The 7,186-nt window shown below is 35.4% G+C and overlaps 1 long non-coding RNA gene across 1 annotated transcript; it reads right to left on the minus strand.

The window, feature by feature from the left end:
- Positions 1-930: 930 nt before the first annotated feature.
- Positions 931-4,091, minus strand: LOC140243263 (uncharacterized). The gene is made up of 4 exons (XR_011902228.1): positions 3,933-4,091; positions 3,115-3,227; positions 1,817-1,944; positions 931-1,025 (listed from the first exon to the last, which is right to left on the minus strand). It is a non-coding gene; the product is annotated as an uncharacterized lncRNA (long non-coding RNA).
- Positions 4,092-7,186: the final 3,095 nt, after the last annotated feature.

A 7,186-nucleotide genomic window follows, 5' to 3' on the forward strand; every position in this document is an offset into this window, starting at 1 on the left:
TTTCCATGTTAGTTCCGACTTCCAGTTGTTTTGCTGGTTGTGAAACATTGATGTGTATACTACGTAAAAGATTACAGCCGAAATAATTAATGAAATCATCGTGATGTTCATATTATTTCACACTGTATTATACAAATGAATAATTTCATTCTTTCAGAATGGTCCGTTATAATGAGGAAGAGATAGTCGTAAAAAGGATCGCGAATTCAACCATGTCGTGTACCTTTCAAGGACACATGTACAAAATGCGAAGAGATTTTGGGGAGAAAAATACAAAATGCATTTTCAACCCCTGCTGGTGCAAACATCATGGAATACAGCCTAAATAATTAATAATGTAATCATCGCGATCCCGCTGGGCGCACTCAGCGTAAAATAAGTTTAATAATGCATGTTACTCTGCTTGCACCCATGTTCAGAAAAAAAGTAACAAATGTTTTTAATACAATGTGATTTTGTTTATTAAAATTTTATACTGTGTTTCACAAATGATATTTTCATTCTTTCAGAATGGTTCAATACACGAGGAAGAGATACGTGTAGAAAGGATTACGAATTCAACCCTGCCGTGCACTTTTCGAGAAGGCATGCACAACACACGCGAAGAGATTTTTCAGAAGAAAAACAAAGAACGCGTTTTCAACCCCTTCTTTTTTTTTTAATTCTTTTGGTATCAACTCACAAATGATTCCTTTTTATCCTTTCTCAATAATAATGATCCATTTACTTGTGTAATAACAACACAAAGACTGCTCATAAGTTTGATTGCTTGGTATATGTGACTCCATGCTTATGTTTTCTTTGTTTTTAGTGCGTACGGTTATAACGAGGAACCAGTTATAACGAGGCAATATTGGCGGTCCCACGGACCTCGTTATAACGGGGTTTCACTGTATATACATTGATTTTGAAAGATTAAATTCATATATATATATATATATATATATATTTACAGCCGTAAAAACTATCATATGTTGCATTCAACCTGTCTGCATCACCCTCGGCAAGCTCCATGCCTTGAGAATCTATATGAAAGAAAAAAGAAATACAAATATGGAAAAACAAATATTGGTTACATACTGAAATTTTATGACACGCCATTCATCCCCTCTGCCTGACATTATACAGAGTGTTAAATATGTGGGCTTACAGTTGAATGAATACACACACGACTGGCACACATATCATTACACAGAACTACTTTTCAGCAATTTCTTATACAGTATATTAGAAACAGTTTAACAGCATCTACGAAAAAAAACTAAGAAAATCGTCTGGGATGTCATACACAAGAATTAGTGTAGCAAATTCTTCCTGATAACAAAAAAGGTGTGACACAGACTCAAAATGAGAATGTGATTGTGACTTTAAACACTCGTCTGACAGAACGTTATACATTTATGACTTTTTAAAAAGGATTGTAACTTATGTCAGGCAAACTGGGGGTTCCAAAATAAACAGAAAGATGATTCAATGGGTTATGCAATAAATCAGCTGCATTGCTATGTCAGTGCGTTAATCAACTAATGTAAGCCGTACTGAATTCCCAATTGTGGCTGATATAGACATAAACATTAAATCAACTCCCAACTGGGGTGTATAAATGCACTAATTTCTTCATTTCTCGTATGGAACAGTTCACATATAGAGGTGACATTGTTTGTCCACCAAGTCTACAATAATTGCTAAAATAAGAAAGACCGAATTACCTGTAACTGACATGTCATCAACAGAGGTTGCCCTTTTTCAACTGTTATTCAAGTTGTTTATTTTGTAAAATCTTTATACTTTCAAGTTTAATTTGAGAAAAGCATACCTGTGTTCTGTCGTAGATAAGATGCTGCTATACAGTTTGTAGTCCAATTGTAGTCTGACTCTGACCTGGGTGAAGTTCAGCTGCAGTTGTCTGTCCCAAGGCTTGGTGAGGTTCAGCTCTCTTCAGGCCTTTGGGTGTGCAAATTTAAGAACAGTTAAATACCATACAAACAGAAACATCGGATGCACAAATGGGATAGTTGGAAAATATTTGAGATGAGTGTACATCTTTATTAAAACAAGCAATAATAACAAAATGTTCATTAATGATTATCAATTTTGTAAGATATATTATGTGAACAACAAGTTGTAATTGCCAGTTTTCAAAGTTTGAATCACTATGTAATGAGCCCCTGTTAGCAAATTGTAAGAGTATGAGGTAATTTTAGTAATGAATGAGAGGGTAAATTAATAATAAGCATTCACTTTATTCAGTTGGCAGCAGAATTATTCACCCCCTTGCATTATGGACACTATAGCAAAATAAATAACATTACAATTACTAAATCATATACAAGTGGTGAACAGATAGTTTATGACAAATGCCTACCTGATCAATAGTCTTTGATTTGCATATAGTTAGAAACTTTGATCATTCATGCATGAAGAGATAAGGTCCAGTGAGCACATTATGGTCATTTCAGACCTTTCTGTGATCACTGAAGCATGACGTGTTATGGTCTGATGATAACGATTAATTTCTTTTGTTTTTATGGAATTTTAAATAGTATCTTGCCATTCTATGCACAACTCTTAGCATTTCATTGGGTTATATTCATTTTGACATGACTTAAACTTTGAATTATTAATATCACGGCTAAACCTCTGTACAAACTCTATGGTGGCAACTTTCACTAGAAATGAGTTCATTTAGATATTTTTGTACAACGAAAAATGCCAATTGAAATATTAAGAATCCTACATCAAATTCCATCATATTGTGTCACCTATCAAAACATTGAGTGAACAAACCATATTCAACGAAGCATTTCAGTGATCACTGAAAGGACTGAAAATGACCATAAATGTGCTCATTGGACCATATCTCTTTATACATGAATGATCAAAGTTTGTAACTATATGCAAATCAAAGGCTACTGATCTGTTATTTACTTGTAGCAAACTATCTGATCACCACTTGTATGATTTAGAAATGATCTCAGTTATAATGTAATTCATTATGCCAGAGTGTCCAACATGCAAGAGAGGGGCTGAATAATTTTGCTGCCAACTGTAGATGATCAAGATAACATGATTTCTCAACTTGCTTCAATAGCTAAAAATAATCATTTAACACACCAAATGAAGATGGTGGAATATCCATGACACTGTCACTTGACTTTTCCATTTGCATCTTGCCCCCAGTCCTTAACTCTGAAGTGGATGAAGTTCACATGTTGTCTGGTCCTTGGCTGTTTGGAGTTTATTCAATATACAAGAACAGTTAATATCTTACAAACAAAACAATAGTGCAGGACATGGGACATTAGAAAGTATGTTAGAGATGGTTGCTTTGCCTTTGCTATAACAAGCTATAGCAATCAAATTGAAAAGCCCTACCATTGATTTTGAAAGAATGAATTCACTAGTATCTACTGATCCATAAGCTATAAATAGGACTTTTCACAGTTTAAAATGATTAGCTATGTCGAATATTCTTGTTTCAAACATTGTAAGAGCATAAGGTGGTTTTGATACTAGAAAAGGGAGAGGGTAAATAAACAATCATAGTAGGGCCTACATTATTAAGATAACGTGACTGCTAAAGTTTGTTTCAGGAGCTTGATACATGTAGACATGCAGGTATCCCCCCCCCTTCCATGAATTATCTCTTTTCAATTGGATCAGTATGTAATATTCTACAGATAGTGAAATAAAAAATGCAAAAAACAGTTGTTTCTAGAAGGGTCACTATTCACTGGATAACAATGTTTGTTTTCAATTACCAAGATGGACATTACAGCAAACATTGTTTTCAATATTTCCTGTCTAACACTATTCAACTAAAAATCCAGACACAATTTGATGTCCAAATGTAAATAATGTTGCAATTGTAGTATTTGAAAATATACAGATATGTTGTCTGCTAAAATAGTATTATAAGCTAAAATACTTGCATTCTGTTGAAGGTGACCATGCTGGTAGATACATCGTAAGTCTCGACGAAGTTCAGTAGCAGTCTAGCTGTGGAGAAGATGGAAGTTCAGCAGTTTGGTTCTGTGTTCAGTGAAGTTCAGCAACTGACTCTGGGCTTTATTAGATGAAGAAGTCTGATTGTAGCCGTCTGACTGATGTTCCATATCTAACATTATAATTAAAAATGTGAATACAAAATAGAAAATGTGTTTTCAAACTGTTGTTTGATTATACAAGATTTTACACACAATATCTAGAATCTGCATGAAATTTGAAATCAGTTCACATGTTTTTGCAGTTTAAATATATAAAGGATCTTATATTATTATTTTTTTTTTTGGGGGGGGGGGGGATGATTAAAAGACATACTACTAGTATTTGAGTTGTCTCAATTCAACATGTGTAAGCCTATAGTTTAGGGTATTATGACTTCTTGAGGTTCTAGATCTTGTCGCTAGGCATCCATGTTGCAAGGTCTACATCTACCTAAGATCTGGTAGGTCCAGCTGTACTGTGGCTTCACATTCGGGTTGATAACAGTTACAGCCTGAGATGCAGCCACAGTCTGACTCTGATCATCAACTGTTGTCATGTCATCATCATCAGTTAAATTGCTAAAAGAAGTTGTGTAAGCGGAATTAGCATCGCAGTATGGACCTATAGAATCTACTAACTGCCTAGATAGATAGCACTATTAAGAAGACCTATTAACTTCCTTACTGATGAGTGATAGGCCTACTTATGTTAATGATAAATTATGTTTAAGAATATCAAGGCAAAGGGTCTAGTCTGGTTATATTTTTGGTATACACTGGTTAAGTAGTATCTAGGTCAGTAGGTGCTACTCAGGATCACTATACCACTGGATTCTAGATCTATAGACATCTGGTAGTATAGCAGTAGAATTCTAGAGGTTCCATGCCAATGAATTTAGGTAAACATCATTCTCTATCTTATTGTGACACATGCATTGCGATTACAGTGCAGTATGCACTTAGAATTGTTGAAGATAGCTTTCAAGTCTGAACCAAGATCTGAACCATGGTTTCCAATTCATATTCTGTGTAGACCTGGATCTACGTACTACTACTAGGCCCTACTATTACTACCGTACTTGATCTAGTTAGTCTAACCACTGTCGGACTCTCCAGATAGTACTACCGGCCCTAACCCCAGGGCACTCCCTGTTAGTTGTACCAGTACACAGTGCTTCGCGTTCGGGCTGGTCGCAGTTATAACCCCTAACCCCTAGTATTTTACAAGTTTTTGTTGTAGACCTATATTAGTAACGTTAGATAGTAACATTAGGACTTGTAAACGTAACAATGACACAGGTAACGTACAGCTGGTTCTCTGTAGTGTAAATGCTAACGCTATAAGTTCACGTTAGGGCCTAAACTAAAAAACATTAGGCTTAGGCTAGGCCCATAATTCTGTTGGACGAAATAACCTGAGATTTTCTAGACTGAAAAAAAAAACCCAGATCTTTCCTGTCGATTTGACACAAAACAGAAAATTTGTATCACTTCTGAATACTATCCACACAGCTAGTGACAGTGTAATTATTCAATGTTAGACACGTCTTCAAAAATATAATATTAATAATAAAATGCAGACCAATTCTTTACTTATGAAATTTCCGGTTTCTTCTTCGATCCCTTCACTATTCACGCCTTAAGTTACCTGCAATTCACCCATACATGAACAAATCGGGCAATTGCTCTCATGAAATATCTGCACGCTAAAAATCAACCCACAAACATTTCACTATTACTTGTAGAAGTTGTAGTAGCCCTAGACCTTACCATGCTAACATTAACAAACTACCTAACTCAGCTGGCCATTTGGTCATTCAAACAAACGGCGATGTGCCTACGTGGGACTATTGTGATAACGCTACTACCGGTAAGATTAGATCTACATCTAGCTAGCCCTTGGAGAATTGTAGAAGATTCGAACAAAAATATATCCAAATAATATCACATTATGAATCCACATGCATTACTTTTTAATTGCAGACAGCTTTAAATATACTCACTAATAGAAATATGTACTGGTCGCGGTGTAGAATGCAACTTAGCCTTCAGGATCTTGCCTCCGTCGTAGATCTGTTACCTCTGCGCTGTATACACTGTGTGTATACGTGCTATGTCTATGCAGCGAGTGCTCACCGCATGTAACACAATAGGGAGAATACGTTAATGATATGCTAATGATATGTTAATTAGTATTACCCTCGAACATGACGATTGAAAAAATTAAAGTCTCTCATAGCTTAGGAGAGACTTCGTGAAATGGTTTTTACTTCTCTGTGAAAGTCTCTCCTAGCTTAGGAGCGGCTTGGCCATTTTAAGATTTATGTGATAGCTTTTATGTGATAGCTTCATGAAACGGACCCCAGCTTCTTGATATAACTCAGACTTATATGTGTATGTATATAATTTACACATACACCATGTGTACATAAAATTGAGTAGGAAACAATATGAAAAAGAGGTTTCGTGTAATTTTCCTGTTTCCTTTTTTTTTTTATGCGATCGATGAAGAAATTTTAGGTTGACATAATGTTTTGTGACAAAATTTCAGCGGAACCCAATGAGTACAGAATTTCATGATTTCGACAAAATGGAATGTTACAATCTGTTCTCTAGAATAAGAGATGCGCTGACTCAAATTATCGATTGCCATCGTGCTCAGCTGACAGTCCTCAGCAAAATTCAATATAACTGAATGAGTTTTTCTTTGTGCATTCGCGGTATAGAACCTCCTTAAAACTGCCCATTTAATGTTCTTTGATGTAGGTTTCACTGATACCAACATGAAAGTACACTAACAAAGCCATTTCGCTCTTTGTCCCTGGAAATACGAAAGACCTGAAAAGGGAAGCCTGCGCATTTCAAATCACTTCCATTAGATTTTCCTTTTTCTTTTTTTTTCAACATGCAGGAAATCTCATCCTCATTCAGGTAAAAAATATATATATGAGAAGAGGGCACTCACAGAATATTGATTTGTCAGCCTTCTTGCCAATCCACCTTCTTTCGCATATCTACCTGTGTCAAAGAATCTCCAGAAAGTATTTTTACCCAATAACCTGCATTTCTCCTTGAGCTACAGCAGTGCTTTTATCTTTTTATGAATTAAGCTTTGCCTAGAGCAGCCATTTGACGGAGCAAACATATGAAAACACAACACAAAGTTTTTCTTCTTGCATTTTACACACTAACCTATTTTA

Source organism: Diadema setosum, chromosome 20 (assembly GCF_964275005.1).
Source record: "Diadema setosum chromosome 20, eeDiaSeto1, whole genome shotgun sequence".
In the NCBI taxonomy this organism is placed as follows: Eukaryota; Metazoa; Echinodermata; class Echinoidea; order Diadematoida; family Diadematidae; genus Diadema; species Diadema setosum.